Source organism: Ursus maritimus, unplaced genomic scaffold (genome assembly GCF_017311325.1).
Source record: "Ursus maritimus isolate PB19 unplaced genomic scaffold, ASM1731132v1 scaffold_25, whole genome shotgun sequence".
Taxonomy (NCBI): domain Eukaryota; kingdom Metazoa; phylum Chordata; class Mammalia; order Carnivora; family Ursidae; genus Ursus; species Ursus maritimus.
Window position 1 is genome coordinate 29,393,385 of NW_024425008.1, and position 19,739 is coordinate 29,413,123.

Genomic DNA, 19,739 nt, shown 5'->3' on the forward strand with positions numbered 1-19,739 from the left:
AAAAAAAAACTGGGGGGGGGGCATTTTTATTGAGGTGGAATCGACAAATACAAATTGTATGTATTTATATTGTGCAATGAGATCTTTTAAGGTGTACATGTGATGACTCAATATATGTATGTTTTTCAGAGAACACGGAAGATCTACTGTCAGCAAATTTCAAGCATACAATTCAGTATAATGTACTGTAGTCACTATGTGGGACATTAGATCCCCAGAACTTATTCTTCTTTTAACTGAGTTTGTACCCTTTGACCGACATGTCCCCGTACCTCCCAGCTCCCATTCGACTCCCTGGGTCTGGGAGGTCCACTGTTGTAGATTACAAATGAGTGAGATCGTACAGTATTTGCCGTTGTGTCTGGCTTATTTCACTTAGTGTAATGCCCTCCAGGTTCATCTGTGTTGTGGCAAATGGAAGGATTTCCTTCCCTTTCGCTCTTTATCATAACAGAAACATGTTCTTTCGCATCTGGACCTAGCCTCTGAACCTCAGCGACCATAACTAGTGTCCAAAGGCAGTGACGTGGAAAAGCCCACAATGGCAATCCCGTGGCTGCAGGAGCTCTTGTGAGGCCCCGTTCATCCCTGACATTTAGTTTGGCTAATGGGACAACTCTTCCTCCCCTAACAAAACAGAACAGGTAGTCCTAAATTAAACCCTCTTGCCAACTGTGGACTCTGGCTACTATCTCATGACCCTGAAGTTACAAACATAATGGGAAAAGTCAAACATGCCAAGGACAGTTGAACAGAAATTGCAGAAAGTTCCCGCATTCTTAATGATGTTGCTGAGTGGTTAAATTACCCTGAGATTACTTTCTTTTGGGCTTCTTATGGCTTACACTGCTGTTGGGTGGGTACTCTATTACTTACGAGGGAAAAAGTCCTAACAGGGTGTGGGATTGATCAAGGGTTTCTTTGAGGATGGAAGATACTTACACATATAAATCCCTTTATTTTTTCTTTTGTTCTGTTATTATTATTATATCGTTACTTACAAACAGATAATTCTTTATCAGATTACCAGTGTACATTTGGGTTTGCCTATAATTTCTGTTCATATCAGTTCTACTAAAATCAGAAAGAAGAAAAAAATGCCTATTATTTCTTCTGTTATTCCACATTGTTTTCTAAGTTTTAGCCAATACAATAACGAAATAAAATGCTAGAATGTCATAACAGTGCCTGCCCTTCCCAAATTAATTTATATATTTAATGAAATATCAACCAGAATCCTAGTTTCTGTGATGATTATATATGATGATTTTTAAAGATCAATGGAGGAATAGCTGAGAGTACTCAAGTAAATTCTAACAGAAAGATGGATGGGTGATAAAACAGTTTGCTGTATACCTACTGTAATAAAAATACAGTGTATGGGGACAGAGGGTATATGGGAACTCTCTGTACTTTCTGCCTCGTTCGTGAACTTAAAACTGCTCTAAAAAATAGTTTATTTAACATAAATAACTAAGTAAGTAAAAAAAATGATGGGCTTGGCACAATAATAGACAAACAGATCAATGAAACAGAATCCAAAATGGTTCAAGTAGATATGAGTCTTAATATATGACCAAGTGGAAATGGGTAGTTCATTTAATAAATTACACCAATAGAATTGGCATCTGAAGGAAAATAGGTTAGACCCGTGCATCACACCAGGTACAAAAAAATTCTAGATAAGTTAAAAATCTAAATGTAGAATATAACATTTTAGGAAATCAACTTTAGGACAACATTTGTATAAGCTTGAAGGGGGGAAGCCTTCAAACACAAGCTCTGGAAGTCATAACAAAACCATGGGCATTTTATGCACGTAAAAATGAAAACTTTCACCTAAGAAAAGATACCAAAAGTAACATTTTAGAAGGCAAATAGACTTTGGGGAAAGTATTTGCAACATATGTGACAAATGAGGAGTTTATATCATGAATTATATTGAGCATTCTTACAAATCTGGTAACAGTAGGAAAATGGGCAAAGGAGATACACAAGAATTTTCAAAGGAGTATATGCACATGGCCAATAAACATATTTTAGAAATTCTTTAAATATCTTGGAGTAAAATTAAATACCTATTTCACATAACAGATTGGCAAAAATTGAGAAAGTAGTAATGTATTTATGTGGTTGGAAAAAAATAGAGACCACTTGAATGTCTAGCAACAGGAGAACGATTTAATAATATGACACATATATGGTATGGAATCTTATGCACTTATTTTTCTAAGTACATTTTTTATGCATTGTTGGAGTTCTAAGTAAAAAGCAAATTGGAGACTCGTGTATGTGTGATGCCATTTTTGTAAAACAAACCCAAACTAATTGTCTTTAGCAACCTCTATATTGGTATGTGTGAGTGTAAAAAAAGAATGGAAGGATACTCAGCAGACCTTAACATTAGTTACTTCAATAAAGGAGACAGATTGGGAAAGGGGATTTATTAAACTGTTCCTTGTATTTGTCTGTATTATTTAATTTGGTAGAGCAAGCACATATTTCTTTTGTGTTTAAAAAAACAACTAAGCCATCTGCACTTCTAGCTATGGTTTGATAATGACAGAGCTACCAAGGCAGTAAGGACCTGAAGCATTAAAAAACCAGAGGAAAGGGAAGCCCTGAAAAGTGAGCTGAAATTCTCTAGTGTGTTACTCCTCGAAGCACCTGCAGACCCATAAACTCTGGTCTACCGAAAAGCTAAGCAGAACATAGCAACTAAAAGATGGAGATATTAAGTGGAATTTTAAGCAGTCTAATCTACGTGGAGACAAAAAAAAATTGGAGTGTGGCTCACCACGGAGGTGAGCCTTGGGAAACAGAGGTGACCAGAAATAGACCACTGCTCACAATAGCACGGAACAGTCTCACATAAACTCACACACAGACAAGATAAAGATAATTCATCTCTATCCTAAAAGCCTACCCAAAAGAAAAGTAATTCGTCTCTAAAAAAGTTAATATTACCCAGAGACTCAAATTGTACACTCAAAATGTGGACAATTCTTCATACGTAATGTTAGTATTCAGTCCAAACAGACAAACAGCAAAACACCAGGCATTCCCAGAAACAAGAAAAACAAGAGGGATGGGGGGAGAGGGAGGGAGAGACAGAGAGAGAGAGGGAGAGAGAGAGAACAGGAGGGGGAGGGGAGGAGAGGAGGAGGGAAGGAAGAAGGAGAACAAGATCTAGAAAGAGACCTACAGGAGACCTCGATTTTGGAGGTATCATATCCAGACTGTAAGAGGGCCGTGGTCAATAGATAATAAGATGGCAATTTCAGCAAAAACCTAGCCTCTACTAAAAAAAGAACAGATGGAAATTAGTGAACTGAAAGGTCAGTATAAAATACCTACACTAAAGCGTAGAGATGAAAATGAAGAGAAAATCCAGGCAAGGGCAAAAAAGAAATGTGGGGCATACTAACGCAGTTGAACATCCCTGTAATTGGGGTTCTAAAAGGAGACAGACAACAGGACAGAAATAGTATTTAAAAGTATAATTACTACAACGTTTCCAAAATCATTTAAGGACATTAAGTGACATGTTTAAGAATTTCTATAATGGGCTCCTGGGTGGCTCAATTGGTTAAGTATCTGGCTCTTGATCTCAGCTCAGGTCTTGATCTCAGGGCCATGAGCTTAAGCCCCCCATTCGGCTCCACGCCCCCCCATTATTGTAATTTATGGCTAGAAAAAAAGTGTAAGTGTCTGGGGGAGATGGCAAAAAGAATGCTTTAGTACTGACATGCGATTCTTTTAAAAAAAAGAATTTCTGTAAGATCTGAATAATTCAATGAAAGCCATACAGACCTAGGCCCATCATAATAAAACTGGCAAGAACCAAAGGCAGAGACAAATTTAAGAGCAACAGAGAAGCAGATCCATTAGCTGCGAAAGAGCAGCAATAAACTGACAGCTGACTTCTCAACCGCCTAATTTATATTAAATTTAATAAAGCATGGCTACATGTTGTAACCTCTAGGCCAGGGATTAGCAAAATTTTCTGTAAAAGGCCAGATGGTAACTATTTCCCGCCTGACAGGTCGTACAGCCTCTGTGGCCACCACTCTGCTGCGCTGTCCTCGACCAAAGCCATCACAGACAACACATAAACAGACGGGCATGTGTTCCGATAAACTTACGCTTGCGAGACAGGCCACAGGCCCGATTTGGCCCACAGGCCATAGATTGCTAACCCCTGCTCTAGGATTATCATTTAAAAAGAGTAGAAGAGTGTGTAACTAGCTATACGCACTCTCCCTGGGTGTTCTCATCTGTTCCCACGGTCTCGGTGACCCCCTGTGTGCTGCTGGCTCCCACGTCTGTGTCCAGCCAGCCCTGCCTCTGCAACTTCAGCCTGGTCTCTGCCACCGCCTCTGAGATTACATCCCCCAGGCTCATCAGGTGCAAAATGACACCTTCCTCCTTGTTCTCCAAACATGTTTTCCCTTTCATATTTCATATTTCCTAAGTCAGTGCTGCCCTCCATCTAGTTTCTCAAGCCAGACACTTGGAAATCGTACTTAGACACCCCTTCTCTATCATCTGTTAGTCAATCAGCAAACGAAGCCAGCTTATCCCACCATGGAAATATTTTCTCTCCGATAACTAACTCACAGTCTAGTAATAAAACCTTCATAAACGAATGTAGAAATTATGTAAGAGGTAAAAGGATGTGTTGCTGGATGTTAGATGAGGTGGTTATCGCTTCTTAAGAAGATCGCTAAATATCCAGGAAATTATTGTAACCTATGGCTAGAAAAGAAGGTTCAAGTGTCTGGGGAAGAGGGCAAAGAGAATGCTTTAATACTGACATGCTATTCTTTTTATTCTTTTATTCCACGCCAGCCGTTGTCCACCTGCCACCGGCAGAAACAGTGTCCAAGAGCAGCCCTTTCCACATGGCTGGTGCTTCCCACAGACATTGAGGGAGGCCCGTTTGGGATGGAAGAACACAGTGAGAGAGAAAGGGGGGGGAGAGAGAGAGAGAGAGGAGCTTCAAAGGCATGAAAATCGGGGGCTCCTCTTAAAGAGACCTGTTCTCTTGCATAGAAGATGAACAAAGTTCTTCTATCCCTTTGAGTATTCTCGAGGTCATGGTGCACAGGGAGGGAAGAGAGAAGTTGGGAGCGCTGAACTGAGACCGAGGAACCTGGAAGACTAGGGATCCTAATGACCAAGAATACTCTATATGGTTCTATGAAAAGACAAATTTGTGAAAAACATCAGACAAGGACATTAAAAGAACAGACAATTGCAGACCAATCTCTACCATGAATATAGATACAGAAATCCTTAACAAATTGTAGGCAAACCAAATCTAATAATACCCATAAAAGGATAGTACATCACAACCAAATACCTTTATTTCAGGAATGTAAAGCTGGTTTAACATTAGAAAATGAGTTCATGGGGCGCCTGGGGGGCTCAGTCGGTTAAGTGTATGACTTCTGATTTCGGCTCAGGTCACGATCTCAGGGTCATGGGATCCAGCCACGTGTCAGGCTCCGTGTGGAGTCTGCTCTCTACTCCAGATTCTCTCTCTCTCCCTCTCTCTTTGCCCTTCCCCCCACCCGTATCATCTCAGTGTATGTAAAGAAAGCATTAGATAACATTCAACGCAAGTTTATGATTTTTCAAAAAACTTTAAGAAACTAGGAATTGAAGGGAACTTCCTTTTTTTTTTTTTTTTTAAAGATTTTATTTATTTATTTGACAGAGATAGAGACAGCCAGCGAGAGAGGGAACACAAGCAGGGGAAGTGGGAGAGGAAGAAGCAGGCTCACAGCAGAGGAGCCTGATGTGGGGCTCGATCCCACAACGGCGGGATCACGCCCTGAGCCGAAGGCAGACGCTTAACCACTGTGCCACCCAGGCGCCCCAGAAGGGAACTTCCTTAATATCACAAAGATTTTCTATGAAGAACATATAGCAAACCTCATATTTAATGGGAAAATATTGAAACCATTTCCATTAAGATAGAGAAAAAAACGGAGAGATTCACACCATGTCCACTTCTATTTACCATTGTATTTGGTATCCTAACCAGTGCAAAAATGAAAGATCTGGAAGGAAGAAATCTGTAAACATGATGATGTATAAGGAAAATGAATAAAAAGGCAAAATCTACAACTATGAGAACTAAAAATTTTAGCACTCTCACTGTATACAAAGTAAGTACACAAAGATCAGTTGTGTTTTATCTACCATAAAGACAATTTAACAGGAAATTTTGTTTAACAACAAATTTTTGTTTAACACTTACTTGGTATCACAAAACCTAAATACCTAGGAATAAATCTAAAGAAACATGTGTGAGACCTATACATTGAAAATTTTAGAACATTATTGGGAAAATTTAAAGACGATCTAAATAAGTAGTCCACATTCAAGGGTCAAAAGACTCAATATCATAAAGATGTCAATTCTCTTTAAATTGATGTATAGATTCAGTGCCTTCTTACAGGCATTTTTTTGTGAAAAATTGATGAACTGATTCTAAAATTTATATGCAAAGGGCCAAGAATAACCAAGGTATGCACGAAAAGAACAAAGCAAAAACACTCATTCTACTAAATATCAAGATTTCTTATAAGCTACAGCAATTAAGACATATGTGAATAAAAGAAAAGAAAAATAAACCAATAAAACCAACTACAGAGTCCCTAAACAGACCCATACATACACAAATACTTGGTTTGTAACAAAAGGTGAGGTTGCAGGTGAAATGATCTCTTTTCAACAAATTGTACTGGGTCATCTGTATGTCCACATGGGAAAAAAAAATGAAATTTCACCCTTCTTCACATAAAATTTAAAAAGACCTATAAATACAGAGAACAAGCTGATGGTTGCTAGAGGGAAGGGCAGTGGTGGGAGGATGGGCAAAAATGGGCGAAGAAGAATGAGAGATCCAGGCTTGCAGGTGTGGAATGAATCAGTCACGGGTATAAGAGACACAGCATAGGGAATATAGCCAATGATAATGTAATATCATTGTATGGTGACAGACGGCAGCTACGCTGATGGGAAACACAGCGCAACATATAGAGAAGTTGAATCGCTATGTTGTACACCTGAAACTAATGTAACACTGTGTCAATTTTACCCAAATAAAAACATTTATAAAAATAAAATTCTAGAAGAATCATAGATCTAAATTTGAAAGATAAAAAATAAGAATTCTAGAAGATAACACAGAAAAATATCTTGATGGCTTTGGATAGACAAAGGATCGTAGAGCACTTAGGATAAAGAAAAAATGATAAATGTGCTACATTAAAACTAAAAAATTTGATTCATCAAAGACGCAATTAAGAGAATGAAAAGGCAAGCCACAGACTGGGAGGAGATAGTTGCAACGCATGTAATGACAGAGGACTTGTATCCAGAATATGTAAAGAACCCTCACAAGGTCAATAAGAAAAAGACAGACAACCCTCAAGGAAAATAAGCAACAGACTTGATCAGACACTTAACAAACAAGGATATCCAAATTCGAATACAGAGAGGAAAAAGTGCTCCCCTTATAGTCACTAGGAAAACGTAAATGAAAGCCACAAGGAAATACACACTCACCAGAATGGCTAAAATTAAATAGATTGGACCCGCTGAAACTTACCATTATCAATTCAAGCTGTGTATTCACATGCCTCACGAGCCAGCAAGTCCCTTCCGAGGTATAGACCCAAGAGAAGCGAGTACATATGTGAACCAAAACACATGCATGTGAACGTGCATAGCAGCATTATTCAAAATAGTAACAAACAAACAAACCTCTAAACAACTTAGATGTCAATCATGAGCAGAATGAAAAATGAAATTGTGGCGTATTCACCCAATGGAAACACTACAGCAAAGAAAAACAACGAACACACTTTGGGTAAACCTTACAGACACGCTGCCAGCAGACAAAATAGTACATTTTATGCTTCCATTTATCCAAAGTTCAAAAATCACAGAAAGCTCATGCAAGGGTTCGGAAGTCAGGAGAGCAGTTCTCTTTGAAGAGAAGGAGGACGTGTCCCGGGGCGCGGTACCGGAGGAGTACCTGGGACTCGTGTCATGTTTACTGCTCTGGGTGATGATTCAATGAGATATAATCACTTTGTGAAAATTCTCTGAGCTTGTACTTAGGACTTGTGCCCTTGTCTGTATGTGGTTCTGCTTCAATAGGCAATTTTAATAAAGGAAAAAAATAGAAAAACAATTAAGTGACAAATTTTGGAAAGAGAAGTAATAAGAAGGTTAAGAAGTGTATGGGTGCCGGGGCGGGGGGGCTCGGTTGGAAAGCGTTGGACTCTTGGTTTCTGCTCAGGTCATGATCTCAGGGATCTGGGATGGAGCCCCGTTATCAGGCTCTGCGCTCAGCTCGGAGTCACCTTGAGATTCTCTCTCTCTCTTTCTAAAATAAATAAATAAATAAGTACATAAATAAATAAACAAACAAACAAATCTTGTGTCCTACTAAACTACCCTATTATCAGACATTCCTTGTGGGGCTTTTCTCTCTCCTAGAGAGCGGCTCCAGAGCTTACTTTAAGCTTCAACTTGACTGTCTGCTTCTGCCTCCCCTCCCCTGCTCTCAGATGGTATGGTCCCAGGGCCGCTGAAGGCTGGCACCTGGGTACAGCAGTGCCTGTGAGGAGCAGAGCTGAAGGCAGCACAGGCAGGCAGGGCTGCTCCTGGGGAAGCGCCTGAGGCCCCATGTCTGCAGAGACACCACCTGGTAGAGCCCTGGGGCGTAATGGTGAACCATGGGGCCTAACGAAGAAGTCACACGGCGGGCTCTCAATAGTCACCGCATCTCCCCTGTTGTGCTGCCAGCCTTTGGAGAAAGAAGGGCATTACCTGCTCTTGTCTGGGTGACCTCATGGGAGTGACTTCTCCTACTTGAAGTTTCTTCTTCTCCAGATAAAGTGATGCTGTGCTCTCCCAACCTGGATGTGAGGTCTAAATAACAATTTTTCCTGAACAGGTCTAACATACTCCTGCTTAGGAGTCTCGGAGTTTGCTGTTCTGGAACTTTCTTCCCTCGAGCAACAGCATGGCTCCCTCCCCCTCCTCCTTTGAGTTCTCACTCAACTGTCTCTTTGTCATTGAAGCTGCCAGGACAAACTCCCCAACTCTCTTCAATTAAAAAGCCTAACGATTTCCCCTCCCTCCTTCAGCTGCCCCTTATCCTCCTCCTCTGCTTTATTTTTGCTCCACAACCCCATGTATTTTGTTCATTCACGTTTATCATCTCTCGTCCTCTGGAATGTAGGTTCAATGAGGGCAGGGATTTTACCTTCACTGCCCAGAGCTATCTCTAGCACTTAGAATCGTATCTGGCACGTGGAAGGCATTCCACAGACCCCCAGTGAAATAACACACATAAAAGGGCACAGCCCCGTGTCACAGCAGGCATTCAGTAAAAGCTGGTTTCCTTCCTTTTTGTTAAATTCCAAAATCCAGGTTGTTTCAAGGTTCCAAATAACCCGAAGTAACTCCTTGAAGTTGGGAGAGAGCAAACCCTCACGGAATCGGCCAGAAGACTCGGATTCTGTATGAGCCTGCTCAGGCCGCCATAACAAAATACAACAGACCGGGTGGCTCAAACAATGGAAATTTATTTCCTCACAGGCTGGAGGCTAGAAATCCAAGATCAAGGTGTCAGAAGATTTGATTTCTTCCGAAGCCTCTCTCCTCAGCTTGCAGATGGCGGCCTTCTTGGGGTGTCTTCACATGGTCTTCCCGCTGCCGATCTGTGTCCTTGTCCTTTTCTTGTAAGAACACCAGTCATTTGATTAGAGCCCAGCCTAATGACCTCATCGAACTCAATTATCTCTTGGCCCTCACATTCTGAAGTGCAGGAGGCTGCTAGTTCAACCTGTGCCTTTGAGAGTAGGGGGTCCCAATCAGCCCATAACAGACTCCAGCCGCTCCTTGCTGGGTGAGCTCTGTGATTGGGTTGAATCCTCCCACTTCTTTGGCCTCAGTGTCCTCCTGACTTGAAAACGAAGTCTGTGGCTCTTGCTCTTGCTGCTGTCGACAAACAGCCTGCTTGCTGGCTCTCCTGTGAAGATCTCCTTGAGTCCGACCACAACCAGAAATGAGGAATAAACAATGGCAGAAACTGAAGGCAGACTGTCATCAGAATTACTGTTGTTGTTGTTGTTGTTGTTGTTTGTTTTTAACCGTGTACGCATGTAGTGGGGGGGAGAGTGGGACTCTGTCCAGTGTTCTGAGGAGAAAGTTGATTGTAGAGCTTATGGTGGGAGGCAAGCAGGGTAAGGGGGAGAAAAAGTAGATTTGAGAATTACTCTATATCAGAAACTGTCATCTCACGGACTCCTCACAGCAACCCCACAAGTGGATGTTACTGTTGTTATTATTTTTTCTTCCATGCTCCTGGTGGGGACACAGAGGCTCAGAATGCAGAACCGGGTGTTGTTATTTCAGTCTACCTGGAAGTCAGCTAACCCCCACCAGTCACTCTGCCTCTCGCAATGGTTGAACATGCAGAGCAGCTCCCCTCACCTCCCACCTTCCTGCCCAGCCACACCCTGCTACAGGTGAAAAGAAGATGAAGCTCCTGTCAGTTTTTGGTAGTTCTAGAAAAAGGACGAGACCAATTCTGTGTGTATTGTCACTGTTGTTGTTTTAGTGAATGGGTAATGTTCCTTGAAGAAATATCAAGAGCTATAAATAGACACAAAGAAGAAAATTCTAGAAAAAGCAAAACTAATCTGCAGTGACGGAAAACAGATCGATGGTAGCTTGAGGGGAGGAGGGATAACTGCAAAGGGGCTCAGAACCGCTGAGGGGAGATGTACACGTACTGTATCTTGATTGTGGTTGTTACGCTTGTGTCCTGCTGTCAAAGCCCATCAACCTGTACACTGAACACAGGTGAATTTTATTGTATGCAAATTATGCCTCAATAAAGTTGACTTCAACAGAAAAATAAATCACTATGAATCCCATCACCCAAAGATAACTACCATTACCACTTTGGTGTTTTTATGCTACTAGGACACACACACACACACACACACACACACACACAGTGTCACATTCTATGTTCCGTTTTTTCTTCTCTCTCAATAACATATCATGCAAACCTTTCCATGTCACATACATGTAATGCTGCACCAGCATTTTTATAATGGTACCATACACCATTATGTCACGTAACACAATCTACTCAACCAATTCTGTTTGAAAATTAAGAATGTTTCTAGTTTTTCGCCATTATAAACACTATCACGAATATCCTTTTAAGTATTTGAGCACATTCTTAATTATTGCCACAGAATAAATTTCCACCAGTAAAATTACTGAGTCAAAAGAGGCTCGTATTTTCTAAGGAATTTGATGTATCTTTCAAAAGTGCCCTTCCTAAACACGATACCAATTTATGCACCCACCAGCCGTCTCTTGGTCTTGACTGTAGACCAACCAGCATTGTGGATCTCCGTGGAAACAGATACAAGGAAAATCCCACCAGTGACCTATCCTGAAATCCCAAACCTGATTCTGAAATCTTACAGTCAGTGTTTCGGCCCTAACCTTAACTGAACCCAAGGGCCACGAAGGTTCAGGGGTCTGAGATCACAGGCTCAGTTAGGAGCACGTCCAGGACTCAAACTCAGGATGGAAACCACCACACCATTTGCTGAAGGAGCACTGAGTCAAGGGATCAGGAAAAAACTCACATCATCCCAGGCTCAGACGCTTTCTAATTCCTACGCCCACTTGTGTCTTCGCACCAAACCTTGTTCCAGAACAGTCCCTCAGGGAGCCTGGAAGTTGCCCATAGAGCTGTGGTTGTCAGCGAAACTCCAGTTGGTTCCGCCTTCCTTCAATCCTTCAGTTCTGCTGCTTGTGGCCTTGGGAGGGTTATTTAGCCTCTCCAAGGCTCAGCGTACTCAACAGAACCGTGGGGTTAGTAATTGTACTTGCCTCTCGGAGTTTTATGAGGATGACATGAAATAATACAATCAAATTCATTAGCGAGGTTGTGCGGCCTAAGGAGGTGCTGATACTTGCTAAGCCTGATCCTTCTTTGTTGGCCCGGCAGACCTGCTTCAGGCAGCAAGGAGGCCTGAGAGGAGCAACTTCCCACCCGTATGATTCTGCCCCAGAATCCATAGCGGTGCCTCTACAACCGGCCAGCCGGCCACCACGCTCATTTTAGCTCTGCCTAATGCTATCGATACACTAGATGAAACCTCATTCTTAGGGGAACCCTGCCCACCCCTCATGCCTCCAGGACCACGCCTGACAAATATAGAAGAAATTACAGGCAGCCGATTTCAGGCTGCGTGTGTACACTTTGTCCGAGCCAAGCCCCAAACCCTAGTTCTGCTGCTGCATCAAAAGACCATCTCTCCTCCAGGCTCCAGGCCCAGAGTAAGCAGCAATTTGGGAGGCAGCCCCCTCGTATTTTTAGCCTTAAAAACCCCAAAGCCAACATACCAGCGCTCACCCAAGCGTCTCTCGCAAGCTGTTGTTTGATTTGGGTTGAGAAAATGACAGACTGAGTTCTGCACCAAGAACAGAAAAAAAAAAAGAGGGGAAAAAGGGAGTTTTATTTTCCCTCCCCTGCCAACCTCCATCCCCCTCAACTCCTCCCTTAGGCCTGGGTGGACCCTGCCTGGGTAATCGTCCCCTGCTATATTTAAAAACCACAGATGTGTTGGTGGAGACTTAATTTCGGAATTGCAGGCGGCGTCTCCTGAGGACAAGGGGAAAGCCGGTGCTGCGCGCCCGCCTGGCCGCCCTCCCCGCCCGTCGCCCGGAGCCCCGGACTCCGCGGAATCCAGGTCAGGACGCGCCGCCGTCTCGGGACTGCCGGCGTTCGGGAGGAGCCGGGCGCCGGGCTCCGGCGATTGGGTGGGTGGCCGCGGGCGAGGGCTCCCGCCCGCATGGGGCCCCCGGGGCCCGGGGGGCCGCGAGGCGCAGGTCCACTTCCCCGCGGCTGCTCGGGACGCTATCTGAAAATCCCCCCTCGGCGCGCGAGGATAAATATGCGCGGCTTGTCATTCGGCGCGGCTCCCTGGCTCCCAGCTGATAGGGTGACGTTCGGTTGGGAGGCTTGGAGATTGGCTTTTTGATTTGGCTTCTTGCTGCGGCTTAATGGGCAAAGCTCGCGGCTCGCCCAGAAACCAGCCCCTCCGCGCGTCCCCTCCGCGCGGCGAGGCCGACACGTCCCCCGCGGTGACGGCGTGCCAGGCGGAGAGCCGGCGCGCGCCCAGCCCCGGGAAAGCCCCGGCGACGCGGCCGCGAGCCGGGGTCCCTCCGAGCCGCCAGGGCGCGCCGGGCCGCCCGCCTTCCTGCCCCTCCTGGCAGGGATCCCCCCGCTGCCGGCGGCTGGGACTCCGGGCCTCCCCGGGCTCACTCCCGAGCCCGCGCCCCGGCCCCGGCTCCTCCCGGGGTCCGCGGGAGGGTCTCCCCGCTCCTCCCTAGGCCCCTGCCCTGGCCGCAGCCCGCGCTTCCCCCTGAAGGCTGCGAGCCCACGAGCCCCGCGGGCGGCGGCGGCTGCCGACTGACATGCCCCGGACGCGGCTGCGGCCGGCGGGCAGCCCGCGGGGGCGATGAGCCGCTGCGGCCGCTGAGCAGCCGGGCGGCGGGGCTTCGCGCACCTTCCTCTCCCCCTTCACTTGGCCACTCCGCTCGGGAGACCGGGAGGAAACGGTGAGTAATGGGGTGAGCCTCCCGCCCTTCCCCCGCAGCGGGCGGCCGAGGCTGGGGGCTTGGGATGCCCCCCGGAGGGTTCCCGCTTGTGAATGCTGGTGTTAATTAAGTTATTTCTCAAGATCATTCAGACGAGCTGCCTTCCTGTGGGTTTAGTGCCTCAAGAGGTGGGGGGAGGGTGCCTCGGAAAGTGAACGTTTTGTCTGCGGAGCTGGGGGGTGGGCATGGTGGCAGAGTGTCTGGGGGGATCGCGGGGGAGGGGGGGCAGAACGAGACGCCGGGGCGTGTGTGTGCGCTCGGGCGGCGGGTGCGCACCGGGGAGACTGAACGCTGCGGCGCGGGCCGGCTGCATGTGTGCCTGTGTGCTGGCGGTGCCGGGCCGTGCGGTGCTCCCGGGGCTGTGAGTGCCCGCCGGGGTCGGGGGCTAGGAGCGGAGCGCTTTACCCCGAGGCGTGCGCCCGCGTGCACACACGCACGCGCGCGCCCAACCTCGGGACTCCGCCGCCGCGGGTCGGGAACTGCAGCCCCGGCGCACCGGCCCGCCGCGGCCAAGGGGGCGGGGAGAGGGAGGGTTTCTCCCGTCCAGGGCCCTCCGGACCCCGGGGGTCTGGGCGGGCCGCGGCCAGGTGGAGAGAAGGGAGATGTGTAACTACCCACCCCCGCTACCCTCCCCAACACACACACACGCGCGCACACACACACACACACACGCATATACACACGCACACATACACACACGCACGCACGCGCCCAGAGGCTAAAGCTGCTCTGCAGACCCCGCCTGACCTGCCCCGAGGACCCGAGCCGCTGGGGAGAAGAAGAAAGCGATATGCTTCGGGGGAAAAGCAGTTTTTCGTCTTTATTCATTGAGGTTTATTTTTAACCGCGGAGGGAGTGGAGGGGGGCTGGTTAAATAGAACAAATGCCTTTAATGCAGTGCCATAAATTTACCCGCCTGCTGCCCGCCTCTCTCCCTCCCTCCGTCTCTCACTCACTCACTCGCTCATCGTTTCTGGCGATTAAAAAACCCTGACCGTTTGTTTGCTGGTTCAGTCTCCTGGGCAGAGGGTTGAAATTGGGGCAGGTTCTCAGAAAGGCAGGCTGCAGCCGGCCGCGAGGCTCGGAGCTCCCGGGTGGTCGAGAAACAGCCCGAGCGGAGGGAGTTGTGGGTACGTGCTGGGCTCGCAGCCGGCCTACTGGTGGGGCACCGAAAGGGAAGCCTCCGGGCCTCTGGCGACCTGGTGACTTGCAGCCGCCTGTGATTAATCTTCCACAGCTGTTGGGCCCCATCCACTTGAGCTGAGCTCTTGTTTACCTCGATTTTCAAATATAGCTGCTGCGCCGCTCTCTTCCTGAAATAGGGGATCCGTGCACTCTATAGGGGCGCTGGCCTCCTGCTGGCCCTTCTTTTTAGCGGGCTCGCAAGTTTGAAAGGAACCTGCCTTTTCATGCCTTGCAGCTCCTCACCTGGGGACGGTTGCGCCCAGAGCTTAGGGTGACGTGCTGTGGGCTGACCACCCCAGCTTCACATTGCCACCTACAATTCCTCTCCGCAGTCTCCACACACGCGTCCACTTCCTGGCCCCTTTCTTTAAATAAAATAATGCATATTGGGTTGAGAAGAAACGATGGAGGCTACAGAACTGAACTTGAAGTCGTTCTTGAACTTAATGGAGATGGAAAGGCTATTCATGCAGTTTCTGTACTTGGAATGCTTTGTTGTTCTTCCAACACCCCTAAACTCCAACTCCATTCTTGTCTAATGTACTCCTATTCTCCCTCCAGCTCTTAGGTCATTGGTTACTTCCTCAAGGACGCCTTCCATACCATCTCTGATGGGCCAGAACCTCTATACACTCATAACCCGAACCTATTATTTTTGAAATAGTTTAAAGATGCACATTCAATTTACTTATGTGATTGAGTAATGCTAGTCACACCTCTAGACAGTAACCTGGAGGAAGGGAGAGAACATAGCTGTCGTTTATTCACATTGTATCCACAGGGCCTAGCACTGTGCCTGGCATAGAGTAGCCAGTCCGTAAATGCTGAATGAAGAATGAACTCGAAGGGCCAAGTTAGCCCTCCTCTGTGTTCCTGCCCCTCTGATTTCCACTTTGCCATCTCTTGTACTGCCTTCTGTGGCCTCCTGGTCAGAGAAGAGAGAACAGGGTTATCAAACTGACCCTGTAAAAACCGTTTCCTTCCTTGACGCTCCTTCCGAGGCTGGAACCCTGAAGCTGAGGGAGAACGCTCTTGCCGCATCCCTGCCCGGTCCCTGTGCCAGACAGCCCCTTATACAGTCTCTGGGCATAGTTGCCGGGATCGTCCATGGGTAGTGGTGGGGGTCATTGTGCCTTGGCCTGCATGGTCCAGGCACCGCTCACAATCTGGATTTGGGGGAATGTGTCCCGCATCTTGGCTTCTCTTTAAGCTACCAAGGTCGGGTAAGAAGAGTGGGTAACCCCGTTTTCATTCAGCCTGGTTGTTTTGCCTAGAGGCTCAAATATTTGGTGAGGCTCAGCCATATATTGGACTCTAAAAGAAAAAGCATTCATTTATTCATTCAGTCAGCTATTTATTCAATAATATTCAACAACAGCCTCTCTGCCAGGCATTTGCTAGGAACAGAGGCAAATAAAATAGAGTGGTCCTTTTCGTCATAAACATACATTCATTCCAGCAGGGACAATCAACCAGTGATTCCTTTCAGTGGAGGGTAAATCCCAGGTATAGTGGACGCATGTAGGGAGATCACCTCTCTACAGGGGCTTTAGGAAGACGTCTAGGGACAGTGAATCCCAGAAAGAGAGGATGGGTAGGGTTTGGCTTTGGTGAAAGCAGGGCAGGGCTGGGAGAAAGTGTTAGGATGGAAGGGATCCACATGCAAAGTTCTAACACGGGTAAGGCCAATGACTGAAGATGGAGGGTACAATTCCAGGAGTGAAGTTTGGAGGACTCTAGGGGCTTGTACTCCGTGCTGAGGATTTTCACTGTTGCCAGTGGGGGCTTAGGAAGGTTGTTTGTACTGAAGTGCATTTGAGAAGGTATGTTGAGACTGGAATATAGGGAGAGAGACAGAGATGGGGAGCTGGGAGGCTGTGGGGGAAGCCCAGGGCATCCTCTAGGTGGCCTGTGAGGGAGGGGTATGGGTTCCTCTTTCTGTTTTAGCATACAAACCAGAGCTGCTCTTCTGGGAGGATATTCCACCATTTTCTTTAAAGAGATTGGCTTGTGTTTGGTTGTCTGTGTTTCGAATGGGCACTCTAAACCCAATACTAGACAGGGTGCCTCAGGGAAAAGGAAAAGTGTCTCCAGCAGGTGTAAGACACACCTCCTGGCCGACTGAGCTGCAGAGCAAGGTGAACCCCAAAGAGCCGAAGTCCCTGAGGCCTGGGGAAGCTCTCAAGAAGGAGCCTGGAAGGGTAAGAGTGGATTTAGATCCGTATCTGGATCCATAGACACTATTGAGCAAGACATTTAGGTAGGAAGAACCACATGTGTTTGTATGTAAGTGTGTAGTTTTTGATAATATGGAGAGTGAATAAAGGCTAATTCTAGAATCAAGTGTATTTGGATATGGTGTACAGAATCCCGGCTATGAAGGCAACAGCTCTATTTCATCCTGGATGAAATTTACTGCTTTGATACTTGGAATGACCAATAGTGCTTTCCTGGTTGTACGGCAGGAGCACTGGGTCATGTGGCGTCTGGATCCGGAAGTGGGACTGGAAACTGTAATCTTGCCCTGGCTTCCCCGTGGTAATTTCCTAAGCACTTGAGAGGAGAGGACCTCAGGGTCATGCACCGCTATGCTCGTCCTAGAGAATGAAGCCAAACAGCGTGAACTTGGTCAGCATTCTTCCTTTGCACCCTGACCTCCCCACTTTGTTCCTCGTGCTTCCCTGGCCCTGGCCTCAGAGTAAAAAAAATCTCCCTTCCCCTCCTGCACAGGGCCCAGGGGCCAGCCCTGCTCTGCCTCCGTCAGCCCGCCTCGTGTGCTTTCTCCTCCAGCCCCAGATCCCCTCCCTCCACCGTAAGCACGTAAGCACGCTCAGCAGGCGGTGGCCTAAAAGAATGCCCCTTGTCCAACTCCTACCCCTTCATGCTTCCCTTTCATGCAGCTTTCACCAAACTCTTGAACTTTGAGAGTTACCAGCTGTCTCCATTTGGTCACCACTCATTCGTTTAGCCCCATGCTTTCCCACTGTTCTCCACCTTCTGCCCAACTATCACCCACCAAAGACTTCTCATTCCCCTGAATGGAATAACTGGTTTCTGATCTGTCCCCCCACCGCCAGGTGAGATTGCCTATTAGCTCCCGAAGACTTTCCCCTCTTGGCTCCCACCACACTGGGCTCTCCAGGACCCGTAGCTCTCTAGGCTGTCCCCCTTCCACCTCCTCTCCAGGAGTCTCCCCTCCCTCCCACTGTCCCCTTCTCCACTGCCCCTCGGCCGTCTCCCTCGTGGTTTGTGCTGTGACCGCGACTCCTCTGTCACTGTCGCTCTCCACGCCCAGTGTCTTGTTTCCAGCGCCTTGCACAAGATCTCCGACAAGATGTCACCTCCGCTCCTCAAACTGAGTGTCTACTAAACTGACATCGTCTTTGTCCTTGGGAGCTTCTTTTGTTGACTTCCCACTTTCTGTTGATGGCATCAGCCCACTTCCAGTCACCCTGGCTCAAAATCCCCAAGTTCCTCTTTGTCTCCTCTGCCTTATCTCTGAATATTGCTAATGCCCACTGAGTCCCTCCCCACCTTCTCTGTCCCTGCCCCTAGCACCTGAGTATATTCGATAACCTCCTACAAAATCGTACCGATGACAGTAATAGTTGTTCTAGCAGCCAACGTCTGTGCCTTTACCACCTGTGAGCTCCTCGGTTGCAAAGTGCTTTACATTGATTTTCCCATTCAGTCCTTACCATACCCCTACCAAGCATTGCTAGGATTGTCATACTCTATAAATTAGCTTTCTAACATCTTCCAGCTTTAACCTCCTGGTCCTTCAACTCTTTTTAAGATTGTTGCAAGATCCCCCCCCCCCTCCTAAAACACCCTTCTGGGCCTGTTGCTTTCCTACACAGAAACCCAGAAGGGCCTCCCATGGTGGGCAGCCGCCCACCTGCCTGCCCTCGGAGCCCTCCGCGGCCTGGCTCACCACGGCGTGTTGAGGTTCCTGTCTTCCAGGTCTTGTGTGGGCACCTCAGTGAACTCGTCCTTTCCTCTTCTGTGCCTTTGCTCACGGTTTACCTTTCACCGAGAACTCTGCCTGTTCTTCAGTGTTCAGTTCAAATGCCTCTTCCTGACGGGAGCTGCAGTGGAGAGCCGTCCCTTCCTCTGAATTTTGATAACATGGTATCTGTTTTTCATGAGGCCCTCGGACTTACTGAAATGCAGTTTTTGCATGTGGCTTGCCACCCCTCTTGGACCAAGTGCTTTTTCTCTCTCCCACCATCTCTGCGTTGCCTGCAACACAGTGGGTCATCAGTGAAAAATGAAGGAGGGGATAAACGAATAACCTACCTCACTTTTGAGGTGGGTGGAACAAGGTCAAGAAAGGGGCTCTGTACCATTTATCATAAAAGAGGCCAGCGGTGGAGTCAAAAATCAAACTAGGAGCAGGCAATGTGGTATAACAGAAGAAGCACTGAACTGTAGAAGTTTGTGTTTTAGTTCTTATCTGACGATTGCAGGCAAGACCCACTTCTGCTCTGTGGGCCTTGCATACCTTATCCATCAGAAAGGGTGCTGTTGGGTGCGTTGACTTTTAAGCTACCCCCCTGGCCTGACAATTCTGTATTCTGTGAGTCTCGTTCCACACCCCATAGACCGCGTCCTCCTGAGACTACTTTTAGTGCCAACAGTATCTTTCATTTCAGAACCTTCCAGCTGCAAGTCGAAGCCCCCGCTGTGCCTGTCATCACACTGGGTTTCTAGAGAGCAGCATGACCAGCCAACTCAACTCTCTGGACGTGTGGCCTACATGGTGCCCCCTGCCGGTTGAGTGCCCTGATGGCCCTAGGCTGGCACTCCTCCCTGGAGTCTCCCGCCACCAC